Genomic DNA, 14866 nt, shown 5'->3' with positions numbered 1-14866 from the left:
GGGCTCAGTGCAGGGTGGAGACCCAAAGAGTACAGGACACACAGTGCAGAGGGCTCAGTGAAGGGTGGAGACCCAAAGAGTACAGGCCACACAGTACAGAGGACTCAGTGCAGGGTGGAGACCCAAAGAGTACAGGCCACACAGTACAGAGGGCTCAGTGCAAGGTGGAGACCCAAAGAGTACAGGCCACACAGTGCAGAGGGCTCAGTGCAGGGTGGAGACCCAAAGAGTACAGGCCACACAGTGCAGAGGGCTCAGTGCAGGGTGGAGACCCAAAGAGTACAGGCCACACAGTGCAGAGGGCTCAGTGCAGGGTGGAGACCCAAAGAGTACAGGCCACACAGTGCAGAGGGCTCAGTGCAGGGTGGAGACCCAAAGAGTACAGGCCACACAGTGCAGAGGGCTCAGTGCAGGGTGGAGACCCACAGAGTACAAAGGGCTCAGTGATGGTTGACGGACAACAGAATACAGAGGGCAGAGTATGGAGGGCTCATTGCAGAGTGAAGGACCACAGAATACAGAAGGTTCAGTGCTGGGTAAAGAACACAGTGCAGTGGTCTCATTGCTGGGCAGTGGATCAGAGTACAACTGGATCATTGCTGGGAGGAGAACCTAAGAGTACAGAGGGCTCGGTGCTGGACAGAGGGACAGAGTGGGCTGAGGACCACAGAACAAAAGTGTAGGAAAGTACCATCTTCCTTGGTATGTTACCCCCCATTTTTACCTGTACGGCAGTATGTTTTTGCCTGTCGCACTGGGATCCTGCTGGCCAGGACCCCAGTGCTCCTAGTTTACGGCCTAATGTGTGTGTCTGTACAATGCTTGACTGTGTCACTGAGGCTCTGCTAATCAGAACTTCAGTGCTTATGCTCTCTCTGCTTTTAAATTTGTCACTGTAGGCTAGCGACTTTGTTTACCTATTTGAATTGGCACACTGGACCCATTGGCATACTGGACCCACCCCTTATAAGTCCCTAGTATATGGTACCTAGATACCCAGGGCATTGGGGTTCCAGGAGATCCATATGGGCTGCAGCGTTTCTTTTGCCACCCATAGGGAGCTCAGACAAACCCTTGCACAGGCCTGCCATTGCAGCCTGCGTGAAATAACGCACAAGTTATTTCACAGCCATTTTCACTGCACTTAAGTAACTTATGAGTCACCTATATGTCTAACCTTCACTTGCTGAAGGTTAGGTGCAAAGTTGCTAAGTGTGAGGGCACCCTTGCACTAGCAAAGGTGCCCCCACATAGTTCAGGGCCATTTTCCCAGGCTTTGTGAGTGCGGGGACGCCATTACATGTGTGCACTACATACAGGTCAATACCTATATGTAGCGTCACAATGGTAACGCCGAATATGGCCATGTAACATGTCTAAGCTCATGGAATCATCCCCCCATTCCAAATCTGGTATTGGGGAGCCAATTCCATGCATCCTGGGGGCTCCACTATGGGTCTCCAGTACTGCCAAACCAGCTCTCTGAGGCTTGCTCTGTAGCTACAGCTGCTGCCACCTCACAGACAGGGCTCTGCCCTCCTGGGATCTGGGCAGCCCAGTCCGAGGAAGGCAGAACAAAGCATTTCCTCTGAGAGCAGGGTGTTACATCCTCTCCCTTTGGAAATAGGTGTTACAGGCTGGGGAGTGGTAGCCTCCCCAGCCTCTGGAAGTGCTTTGAAGGACACAGATGGTGCCCTCCTTGCATAAGCCAGTCTACACCGGTTCAGGGACCCCATTTCCCCTGCTCTTGCATGAAACTGAACAAAGGAAAGGGGAGTAACCACCTCCCTGTCCATCACCACCCTAGGGGTGGTGCCCAGAGCGCCTTCATTGTGTCCCAGACTTCAGCCATCTTGCTTTGCAAGGTGTGGGGGCACTCTGGAGGCCTCTGAGTGGCCAGTGCCAGCAGGTGACGTCAGAGACCCCTCCTGATAGGTGCTTACCTGATAAGGTACCCAATCCCCCTCCCAGGGCTATTTAGGGTCTCTCCTGTGGGTTCTCTTTATATTCTACTTGTAAGTTTCCAGCGTGAGTCCTCTGCAACTACTACTTCATCCTCTGACCTCAGATCAACCACAGCCTGGTCCAGGAACCGCTGTAACAGCAACAAAGTATCCACAAGGGATACTTTTCTTCTGCAACTTCAGCTCCAGCCAGCAACTACAACAGTTTCCACAGTGTGCACGCTCTGAGGACTCCCTGTCTTCATCCTGCACCAGAAGGACCGAAGAAATCTCCCATGGGGTGACAGTGTCACTCCCCTGCTCACATAGGCACCTTCCAAATCGACGACCGGTACTCCTGGACTCCGCTCACAGCGACGAGCATGCTCTTTGGAACACAGATGGTATACCCAATCGACACAGACTGCCCCGAGGTCCTGCTGACGCAATTTGGAGGAGGTAAGACCTTGCCTTCCCTGAGAGTGACAGTACCCCTATGCACCGCGTCTTCTTCACCTCCTGAGGCCTCTGTACACTATTTGCAAAATCTCTTCATGCAGAGCCTGGCCCAGGTCACCAGCACTCCATCCTGCGGCGCTCAGCTCGCTAAGGTGACCTCCGCCGACGTGGGACCCTTCTTTGTAGTGCTGCACCAACTGCATTTTGCACCTCCTTTGTCCCCATGTCCTGGGACTCCTGTGGGTGCTGCCTGGCATCCTGAGGGCTCTCTAAAATGCTGAGAGCCCCCTCTTCCTCCTCACAGAGTTGAGGCCTCCAGGTCTCTCCTGGGTCCAGCCAGTGCCATTTTGACACAAAATGCACATTTGTCGTAACCAAGGCTTGTTGGTGACTTCCAACACAAAATCACGTCTGCATCCATCTTCACGTCATGGGACATCTTTTGCATCATGCAGGAACCCGCTGGCATCTTCCTAGGTACATTCCTATAGTCTTCGTCCAACGGAGGACTCTTCTTTTGCACCGTTTTCTGGGTTGGCAGAGGCTCCTGTCCTTCCTGGAACTTCTTTTGACTTCTGGACTTGGTCCCCTTCTTTTGCAGGTCTTCAGGTCCAGGAATCCAGCAGTTGTTGTTTGCAGACTTGGTTGGTTACTGCAATAATCCATATCACGAGGTATAGTGTGTCCTAGGGAAACTTGCAGTACTTTACTCCTGCTTTTCTGGGGTGGGGTAATTTACTTACCTTTACTGTATTCTTACTCTCCCCGTGATTCTCTACACACTACACTTGTCTAGGGGGGGGAATTCGTGATTCACTTTCCACTTTCTTAGTATATGGTTTTTGTTGCCCCTAGACCTATTTTTTCCCATTGCATTCTATAGCATTTCCTATTGTTTGCACTATCCTATGTCTAATTACTTACCTTATTTTTGTGTATAGTGTATATATTGTGTATAATACTTACCTCCAGGAGGAGTATTGCCTCTAAGATATTTTTGGTACTGTCACCCAAATAAACTACGTTTATTTTTGGTAATACTGAGTATTGTCTTTTATTGTGTATAAGTACTGTGTAACTATAAGTGGTATTGCATGAGCTTTGCATGTCTCCTAGTTCAGCCTAAGCTGCTCTGCTATAGCTACCTCTATCAGCCTAAGCTGCTAGAACAGTACCCCTTCACTAATGAGAAATAACTGGACCTGGTGTAAGGTATAAGTAGCCAAGGTACCCACTACAAACCAGGCCAGCATCCTACAAAAAGGCTCAGTCCAGGGCATAGCACCACAGAGTACAGTGGTCTCAGTGCCGAGCTGATGACCACAGAGTACAATGGGCTCAGTGCTGGGCAGAGGGCCACAGAGAACAGATGGCTCAGTGCTGGACAGACGACACAGTACAGGGTGCTTGTTGTAGTTGGACTGTTGCTCCCAGGCGAGACTGCTGGTTCAGGGATGACAGCACTTTTGTTTGTAGCCGACTAAGCCAATCCTTCAACAAGTCACAACTGTCGGCCCAACGCTCCCAGGTTACAAGCAGTGCCTCAGCAAAAACCCAACCAGTAAAAGGTGATTTCCGGCAGCCTTTACGCATTGACTCGAGTGTGACACATCATGTGAGTCGTGGTAGAACAGAAGTTATCTATTCTCACGTTAGTAATAAGTCTCAGTCACACACAGGCAAAGACGGAGATGCAGGAAAGTTTTCAATTGGTTTAATAAAAAGACTGCAATCTACTGTAAAATGCATGAGCTGCAAAGATTAGGATAATGAACAATGCAAGAAGCAGTATTGTGAAGATGTAGTGAATACAAAGACCTCCACCACCTTGCAATAATCCTGAAATGTAAAATATTCCTAAAATCCTAGCATGGAGAACCTAATCTCTTGTCACGTCTGTCGAATAGAAATAAAGTACAAAAGGTATCAAAGAAGAGATACATATATTAATTCACTAGTAATCATAGATGAGTGTGCTTTTCCTTGCATAACTACTTAATTAGATGGCAATATTTTGTTCAATATTTATTTCATTGTTTGCCAGTAATTCCCCAATCTTGCGCTTGTATCTATGTATTTAGACCAAATTGGACCACTGAAACTTGTTGCTAACCCGATGGGGCCCATCCCCTAATATAAGGAGGGTAAGCATGGTTCCTCTTGAATTAAGGGATACAATGTTTGTTCATTTCTTTTGTTCGCTCCTTTTTTTTAGTCCTGCACATCACGTAGGGGACAAATCACCAGTGTGTTTTTTAATCTCCCCACGTTTTTCACATTGCACATCACCAGTCTTTTGTGCTATGTTATATGCTTTACTTTAGTCTACCTTTTGTTTTCCAGGTTCCTGTGAGATATTGAATTACCTATTGTAGGCCTTGTGAAGAGAAAGGATTAGGTAGGCTTATTGGTCCTGATGAATCGCATTTGATCTTTGTAGATTAAAAGAAGCGAGAAATATGTTGACCTTCATTTAGAAGCAGTATAGGGGATCCTGTACTTGCACACACTACACTCCCAGACCATAGGGTTAGTGTAGTCTTGACATCTTATTAGATTAGGGGAGACTAGACCTTATCTTTTACCCTCCCACCCCCCATTTTTGTTTTTAATCATGACAGAGGTTCAACATCAAATAAATTAAAGTTTTTACCTCTAGCCATTTTTAACCATTTTTTCATACCAATCCTACGTACAAACCTACACCGACCGGCAATTATCCACAGTAAAAAGACCTCCGGCAAAGAGCCCCCTCGCGGGGCCCGTCAGGCATTGCAGTGCCGGCTTGACGAGGAGCAGAGCCCGACGATGAAGCATGTCACCAATTGGTGAGTGAGGGCTCTTGTTCCGTACATTTGGACTCTCAGGTAGCCCCCCTCTCTTTCCCTAGTTCTATCCAGGGATCGGTCTTTTATCTCCCAGTGGAACTGTGTGTTCTTTGTATTGTGACTTAGATGGGAGTACTATACACAGGACCAGGTCTATCTTTCCGAATCTCCCGATATTTGAGCCCTCCCTTTGGTTTTTGAAGAACCTAATCTCTAGCCTAATGAGTGCTAGGTGTGATAAACCTAATCTGCCAGCCCCAGGTCCATGAGGTGCACCCCCAACCCTTGTTACCTTGGAATGAGGTCTCTAGATCAGACTCCGTGGTGACACGAAGGCTGAGTCTGCATCAAGGCAACGTGTAGCATAGATAGCGTTGATGCATCTGGTAGGAATCCCTCTGATGATCTTGTCTGTGTGAGATGTGTTTATACAGATAGTGTAGGACCCCTGACGCAGGTATGTTCCCAAACAAAGATAAGGAAGCTGGCTTGATATGGCAATTATATAAACAATTCCCTGCAAAAGTATATTATGTTCCTGTCACATGTAAGTGGGAAAGGGACATGATGTGAATACCTATGTATCTTACTTGACTTTGACGATGATAGTGAAATGTTATGTTATCAGTGGCACTCAGTAAAGGCTTCACTAACTATAAACATAGCCTATTTATTTATTTAAAAAATGGCTGCTAAGACCGAGCAAGCTAAGTAGGTTAAAAGTCCCTAGGTGATGGGGGCACAGACCTGTAAGCTAGAAGGCTAAGCTAAACTCCTGAGTCCCATTAAAACTAAATAGGATCCACTACATGCTCAATTGTGGGCAGAGGACCACAGAGTACAGAGGGCTAGGTGCAGGGTAAAAAAAACACAGAGGACTCAGTGTTTGACAGGTGACCACAGATTACACAGGGCACAGTGCAGGGCGGAAGATGAAAGAGGACTCCGGACACGGTGGAAACCCACCGAGTACAGAGGGTTTAATATAGGGCAGAGGACCAGAGAATACAGAGGGCTCAGTGCAGGGTGGAAAACCACAGATTACAGAGGGCTCAATGCTGGTGGAGAAGCACAAAGTACAGAGGGTTCAGTGCTGGGTGGAGGACCACAGAGGGCTTATTGCTGGGTGGAGGACCACAGAGGGCTTGGGGCTGGGCAGGGAACTAGTTCAGAGCGGAGGGTAACAGAGTACAGAGGGCTCCGTGCTGGTAGGAGGACAACAGAGTAGAGAGAGCTTAGTACAGGGTAGAGAACTATAGAATACAGGGTGCTCAGTGCTGGCAGGAGACCCACAGAATACAGAAGGCCCGGTGCTAGATGGTTGACCAGAGTACTTTGGGCTCGTGCTGGGTGGAGAACCACAGACGGCTCAGTACATGGCAGAGACCCACAGAGTACTCAATGTTGGACGAGGACAACAGAGTACAGAGGACTACACAGTACAGAGGGCTCAGTACTGGCAGAGGACCACACAGTACAGAGGGCTCCGTGCTGGCGGAGAACCTCAGAGTACAGAGGGCTCAAGGCTGGGTGAAATATGAGTTCTGGGAGGAGGGCAACAAAGAACAAATGCTCAGTGCTGAGAGGAGGAACACAGAGTACTGTTAGTGCGTCTGTCCTTAATAAATAAACTTACAAGATGACACGTATAGGTCAATGAACCTTTGGATTCGCATGGAGTATCCTAGCTACATAGTGACGAGTGTATACAAATACCAATGTGTAGTTCAATATCATTAATCAAAACATTAGCAATACAATCCAAACCACAATATTACTTGACGCACCATGACCTTGCAGTCATGAATAACCACACCTTAGTTTATACGTTTAGTAGTTTTATTGCCCTTTGATTACGATACTAAGGCATGAGGTTAATTCAATCTAATAAAACAACTAATCAATTTAAAGATGCCATGAACATAATCTAATCAAAGCTTGCATCAAGATACATTCTAGAGCATTAGCACAATTCAATAAGAAGATCAATCCCAGCAACCCAGTCAATAGCATAAATTCAGCAGAATTTTGTCTGTCAACCAATTGTCAAAAAGCCATATCAAGTACTGCCGTGTAGAAAATCCTTAGCTAAACCAGATCAGCATTAGCATGTGGGGCATCATGCGAAAACAATTTAGAACACAAATTTGGAGAAAACATCAAACTAAGGGCCAGATGTATCAAAGGGTCTTACCCATTCTGTGTCTATGGGAAAATGCTTTAGTACATATGGCCCTAAGTGTGCTATAAAAACAGCTCAGTTGGTACCTAGAAAAGAAAAAGGAATGCATATGGCCACATTGTCATATCTATCTATCCTCGGTATGGGTCAGCAACAGAGTCAGCCTTCATCCTCAGGTCATCAGTCGATAAGCATCACTTCAGGCTCTCAGTCACAGAGTCGAGCCCAATGACAGAATCTTGAGTCACCACTAAAAGTTCGATTTAATCTGCTCCCCCCTCGGTTCTGAATCTTCCCCTTCTGTCACGATGTTATATCAAAGTCACCCAGACTGCCCCCCTAAGCCCTAATTGGTCAATTAGTCACGTGTTTACTTTCATAACCAATGGATAAAGCAATATAGATTCTAGTAATTCATGTTTCCCAAGCTGTTGATTGGTTCGTCTTGCGATGTCCTCATCATCCGACTCGTCAGGTAGTGAAAATGTTGCATCTTCCTCTCCAGCCAGTGTCTCTATTGTTCAAGTCCTGGATAAGTACACTCCATCTGCTTTACACAGTCCTTGATACTTTACTAATTCCATCATCTCCTGTTTGTCAGTTCACGCAGAAAACCCTAACTAAGCAGACTTTATTAAACAACAAGCAGTTCATGGTCATTTCAGCACATTAGCTTCTCTACATTACATTTCTATTCAGCTTCTGCATGAGGCCTGGCAGAACTAGGCTACAACTTCGGCTAAGTTAGCTCTACAATATAATGCAAAACATATATTATATATTTCAATATGACAAATTACTACTTTATTATTAAGCATTTTCAACATTTCACACATTTTTTGTCACTTTTAATATTATTTGTGAATCTTGGTGGCCACCCTCAGGGGCACATTTTCAAACGTGCACATTAATTCTCTACGTTATTTGATTCTACATTATTATTTATTGTTCAAAATACATAAACACTCACTAATATTTCTAATTAACATATCTGCTTCAGCAGTACCAAAGGCTCCCTGCTGGGTGGAGGATGAGAGAGTAGAGAGAGCTCAGTGCAGGGTGGAGAATGACAGAATACCCAGCGCTCAGTGCTGGGTGTGGGACGTGTCCTGGGGAGAAGGCCACAGAGCAGAGAGGGCTTAGTGCTGGGAGAAGACCCACAGAGTATGGTGGGCTCAGTGCTGGACTGAGGACCACAATGTACAGAGGGCTCAGTGCTGGGCTGAGGACCACAGAGTAGAGAGCTCAGTGCTGGGCTGAGGACCACAGAGTACAGAGAGCTCAGTGCTGGGCAGAGGACCACAGAGGGCTCAGTGCTGGACAGAACCACAGTGTACAGAGGGCTCAGTGCAGGGCAGAGGGCCACAGAGTACAGAGGGCTCAGTGCTGGACTGAGGACCACAGAGTACAGAGGGCTCAGTGCTGGGCAGAGGACCACAGAGTACAGAGGGCTCAGTGCTGGACAGAACCACAGTGTACAGAGGGCTCAGTGCAGGGCAGAGGGCCACAGAGTACAGAGGGCTCAGTGCTGGACTGAGGACCACAGAGTACAGAGGGCTCAGTGCAGGGCAGAGCTCCACAGAGTACAGAGGGCTCAGTGCTGGGCAGAGCACCACAGAGTACAGAGGGCTCAGTGCAGGGCAGAGCTCCACAGAGTACAGAGGGCTCAGTGCTGGACTGAGGACCACAGTGTACAGAGGGCTCAGTGCTGGGCAGAGCACCACAGAGTACAGAGGGTCAGTGCTGGACTGAGGACCGCGGAGTACAGAGGGCTCAGTGCTGGACTGAGGACCACAGAGTACAGAGGGCTCAGTGCAGGGCAGAGGAGCACAGTGTACAGAGGGCTCAGTGCTGGACTGAGGACGACAGAGTACAGAGGGCTCAGTGCAGGGCAGAGCACCACAGTGTACAGAGGGCTCAGTGCTGGGCAGAGGACCACAGTGTACAGAGGGCACAGTGCTGGACTGAGGACCACAGTGTACAGAGGGCTCAGTGCAGGGCAGAGCACCACAGTGTACAGAGGGCTCAGTGCTGGGCAGAGGACCACAGTGTACAGAGGGCTCAGTGCAGGGCAGAGCACCACAGTGTACAGAGAGCTCAGTGCTGGACTGAGGACCACGGTGTACAGAGGGCTCAGTGCTGGGCAGAGGACCACAGTGTACAGAGGGCTCAGTGCAGGGCAGAGGACCACAGAGTACAGAGGGCTCAGTGCAGGGCAGAGGACCACAGAGTACAGAGGGCTCAGTGCAGGGCAGAGCACCACAGTGTACAGAGGGCTCAGTGCTGGGCAGAGGAACACAGTGTACAGAGGGCTCAGTGCTGGACTGAGGAGCACAGTGTACAGAGGGCTCAGTGCTGGACTGAGGAGCACAGTGTACAGAGGGCTCAGTGCTGGACTGAGGACGACAGAGTACAGAGGGCTCAGTGCAGGGCAGAGGACCACAGAGTACAGAGGGCTCAGTGCAGGGCAGAGCACCACAGTGTACAGAGGGCTCAGTGTTGGGCAGAGGACCACAGAGTAAAGAGGGCTCAGTGCTGGGCAGAGGACCACAGAGTACAGAGGGCTCAGTGCTGGGCAGAGCACCACAGTGTACAGAGGGCTCAGTGCTGGAGTGAGAACCAGAGGGTACAGAGGGCTCAGTGCTTGACTGAGGACCACAGAGGGCTCAGTGCTGGGCAGAACTACGGAGTACAGAGGGCTCAGTGCTGGGCAGAACCACGGAGTACAGAGGGCTCAGTGCTGGACTGAGGACCACAGAGTACAGAGGGCTCAGTGCTGAGCAGAGGACCCCAGTGTACAGAGCACTCAGTGCTCGGCAGAGGACCACAGAGTACAGAGGGCTCAGTGCTGGACAGAGCCACAGTGTACAGAGGGCTCAGTGCAGGGCAGAGGGCCACAGAGTACAGAGGGCTCAATGCTGGGCAGAGCACCACAGAGTACAGAGGGCTCAGTGCTGGACTGAGGACCACAGAGTACAGAGGGCTCAGTGCAGGGCAGAGCTCCACAGAGTACAGAGGGCTCAGTGCTGGACTGAGGACCACAGAGTACAGAGGGCTCAGTGCAGGGCAGAGGACCACAGAGTACAGAGGGCTCAGTGCTGGAGTGAGAACCAGAGGGTACTGAGGGCTCAGTGCTGGACTGAGGACCACAGAGTACAGAGGGCTCAGTGCTGGGCAGAGGACCACATAGTACAGAGGGCTCAGTGCTGGGCAGAGCACCACAGTGTACAGAGGGCTCAGTGCTGGAGTGAGAACCAGAGGGTACAGAGGGCTCAGTGCTTGACTGAGGACCACAGAGTACAGAGGGCTCAGTGCTGGGCAGAACCACGGAGTACAGAGGGCTCAGTGCTGGACTGAGGACCACAGAGTACAGAGGGCTCAGTGCTGGGCAGAGGACCGCAGTGTACAGAGCACTCAGTGCTCGGCAGAGGACCACAGAGTACAGAGGGCTCAGTGCTGGACTGAGGACCACAGTGTACAGAGCACTCAGTGCTGGGCAGAGGACCACAGAGTACAGAGGGCTCAGTGCTGGGCAGAACCACGGAGTACAGAGGGCTCAGTGCTGGACTGAGGACCACAGAGTACAGAGGGCTCAGTGCAGGGCAGAGCACCACAGTGTACAGAGGGCTCAGTGCTGGGCAGAGGAACACAGTGTACAGAGGGCTCAGTGCTGGGCAGAGGAACACAGTGTACAGAGGGCTCAGTGCTGGACTGAGGAGCACAGTGTACAGAGGGCTCAGTGCTGGACTGAGGACAACAGAGTACAGAGGGCTCAGTGCAGGGCAGAGGACCACAGAGTACAGAGGGCTCAGTGCAGGGCAGAGCACCACAGTGTACAGAGGGCTCAGTGTTGGGCAGAGGACCACAGAGTAAAGAGGGCTCAGTGTTGGGCAGAGGACCACAGAGTAAAGAGGGCTCAGTGCTGGGCAGAGGACCACAGAGTACAGAGGGCTCAGTGCTGGGCAGAGCACCACAGTGTACAGAGGGCTCAGTGCTGGAGTGAGAACCAGAGGGTACAGAGGGCTCAGTGCTTGACTGAGGACCACAGAGGGCTCAGTGCTGGGCAGAACCACGGAGTACAGAGGGCTCAGTGCTGGGCAGAACCACGGAGTACAGAGGGCTCAGTGCTGGACTGAGGACCACAGAGTACAGAGGGCTCAGTGCTGAGCAGAGGACCCCAGTGTACAGAGCACTCAGTGCTCGGCAGAGGACCACAGAGTACAGAGGGCTCAGTGCTGGACAGAGCCACAGTGTACAGAGGGCTCAGTGCAGGGCAGAGGGCCACAGAGTACAGAGGGCTCAATGCTGGGCAGAGCACCACAGAGTACAGAGGGCTCAGTGCTGGACTGAGGACCACAGAGTACAGAGGGCTCAGTGCAGGGCAGAGCTCCACAGAGTACAGAGGGCTCAGTGCTGGACTGAGGACCACAGAGTACAGAGGGCTCAGTGCAGGGCAGAGGACCACAGAGTACAGAGGGCTCAGTGCTGGAGTGAGAACCAGAGGGTACTGAGGGCTCAGTGCTGGACTGAGGACCACAGAGTACAGAGGGCTCAGTGCTGGGCAGAGGACCACATAGTACAGAGGGCTCAGTGCTGGGCAGAGCACCACAGTGTACAGAGGGCTCAGTGCTGGAGTGAGAACCAGAGGGTACAGAGGGCTCAGTGTTTGACTGAGGACCACAGAGTACAGAGGGCTCAGTGCTGGGCAGAACCACGGAGTACAGAGGGCTCAGTGCTGGACTGAGGACCACAGAGTACAGAGGGCTCAGTGCTGGGCAGAGGACCGCAGTGTACAGAGCACTCAGTGCTCGGCAGAGGACCACAGAGTACAGAGGGCTCAGTGCTGGACTGAGGACCACAGTGTACAGAGCACTCAGTGCTGGGCAGAGGACCACAGAGTACAGAGGGCTCAGTGCTGGGCAGAACCACGGAGTACAGAGGGCTCAGTGCTGGACTGAGGACCACAGAGTACAGAGGGCTCAGTGCAGGGCAGAGCACCACAGTGTACAGAGGGCTCAGTGCTGGGCAGAGGAACACAGTGTACAGAGGGCTCAGTGCTGGGCAGAGGAACACAGTGTACAGAGGGCTCAGTGCTGGACTGAGGAGCACAGTGTACAGAGGGCTCAGTGCTGGACTGAGGACAACAGAGTACAGAGGGCTCAGTGCAGGGCAGAGGACCACAGAGTACAGAGGGCTCAGTGCAGGGCAGAGCACCACAGTGTACAGAGGGCTCAGTGCTCGGCAGAGGACCACAGAGTACAGAGGGCTCAGTGCTGGACAGAGCCACAGTGTACAGAGGGCTCAGTGCTGGGCAGAGGACCACAGTGTACAGAGGGCTCAGTGCTGGGCAAAGGACCACAGAGGGCTCAGTGCTGGACTGAGGACCACATTGTACAGAGGGCTCAGTGCTGGACTGAGGACCACATAGTACAGAGGGCTCAGTGCTGGGCAGAGCACCACAGTGTACAGAGGGCTCAGTGCTGGAGTGAGAACCAGAGGGTACAGAGGGCTCAGTGCTTGACTGAGGACCACAGAGTACAGAGGGCTCAGTGCTGGGCAGAACCACGGAGTACAGAGGGCTCAGTGCTGGACTGAGGACCACAGAGTACAGAGGGCTCAGTGCTGGGCAGAGGACCGCAGTGTACAGAGCACTCAGTGCTCGGCAGAGGACCACAGAGTACAGAGGGCTCAGTGCTGGACTGAGGACCACAGTGTACAGAGCACTCAGTGCTGGGCAGAGGACCACAGAGTACAGAGGGCTCAGTGCTGGGCAGAACCACGGAGTACAGAGGGCTCAGTGCTGGACTGAGGACCACAGAGTACAGAGGGCTCAGTGCAGGGCAGAGCACCACAGTGTACAGAGGGCTCAGTGCTGGGCAGAGGAACACAGTGTACAGAGGGCTCAGTGCTGGACTGAGGAGCACAGTGTACAGAGGGCTCAGTGCTGGACTGAGGACAACAGAGTACAGAGGGCTCAGTGCAGGGCAGAGGACCACAGAGTACAGAGGGCTCAGTGCAGGGCAGAGCACCACAGTGTACAGAGGGCTCAGTGTTGGGCAGAGGACCACAGAGTAAAGAGGGCTCAGTGCTGGGCAGAGGACCACAGAGTACAGAGGGCTCAGTGCTGGGCAGAGCACCACAGTGTACAGAGGGCTCAGTGCTGGAGTGAGAACCAGAGGGTACAGAGGGCTCAGTGCTTGACTGAGGACCACAGAGTACAGAGGGCTCAGTGCTGGGCAGAACCACGGAGTACAGAGGGCTCAGTGCTGGGCAGAACCACGGAGTACAGAGGGCTCAGTGCTGGACTGAGGACCATAGAGTACAGAGGGCTCAGTGCTGAGCAGAGGACCACAGTGTACAGAGCACTCAGTGCTCGGCAGAGGACCACAGAGTACAGAGGGCTCAGTGCTGGACAGAACCACAGTGTACAGAGGGCTCAGTGCAGGGCAGAGGGCTCAATGCTGGGCAGAGCACCACAGAGTACAGAGGACTCAGTGCTGGACTGAGGACCACAGAGTACAGAGGGCTCAGTGCAGGGAAGAGCTCCACAGAGTACAGAGGGCTCAGTGCTGGACTGAGGACCACAGAGAACAGAGGGCTCAGTGCAGGGCAGAGGACCACAGAGTACAGAGGGCTCAGTGCTGGAGTGAGAACCAGAGGGTACAGAGGGCTCAGTGCTGGACTGAGGACCACAGAGTACAGAGGGCTCAGTGCTGAGCAGAGGACCACAGAGTACAGAGGGCTCAGTGCTGGGCAGAGCACCACAGTGTACAGAGGGCTCAGTGCTGGAGTGAGAACCAGAGGGTACAGAGGGCTCAGTGCTTGACTGAGAACCACAGAGTACAGAGGGCTCAGTGCTGGGCAGAACCACTGAGTACAGAGGGCTCAGTGCTGGACTGAGGACCACAGAGTACAGAGGGCTCAGTGCTGGGCAGAGGACCGCAGTGTACAGAGCACTCAGTGCTCGACAGAGGACCACAGAGTACAAAGGGCTCAGTGCTGGACTGAGGACCACAGTGTACAGAGCACTCAGTGCTGGGCAGAGGACCACAGAGTACAGAGGGCTCAGTGCTGGGCAGAACCACGGAGTACAAAGGGCTCAGTGCTGGACTGAGGACTACAGAGTACAGACGGCTCAGTGCTGGGCAGAGGACCACAGTGTACAGAGCACTCAGTGCTCGGCAGAGGACCACAGAGTACAGAAGGCTCAGTGCTGGACTGAGAACCACAGAGTACAGAGGGCTCAGTGCTGGGCAGAGGACCACAGTGTACAGAGAGCTCAGTGCTGGACTGAGAACCACAGAGTACAGAGGGCTCAGTGCTGGATAGAGGACCACAGTGTACAGAGGGCTCTGTGCTGGATAGAGGACCACAGTGTACAGAGGGCTCAGTGCTGGACTGAGGACCACAGAGTACAGAGGGCTCAGTGCTGGACTGAGGACCACAGTGTACAG

Source organism: Pleurodeles waltl, chromosome 8 (genome assembly GCF_031143425.1).
Source record: "Pleurodeles waltl isolate 20211129_DDA chromosome 8, aPleWal1.hap1.20221129, whole genome shotgun sequence".
Classification (NCBI taxonomy): Eukaryota; Metazoa; Chordata; class Amphibia; order Caudata; family Salamandridae; genus Pleurodeles; species Pleurodeles waltl.
The sequence above is the reverse complement of the archived record's forward strand: the minus strand, read 5'-3'. Positions refer to the sequence as shown.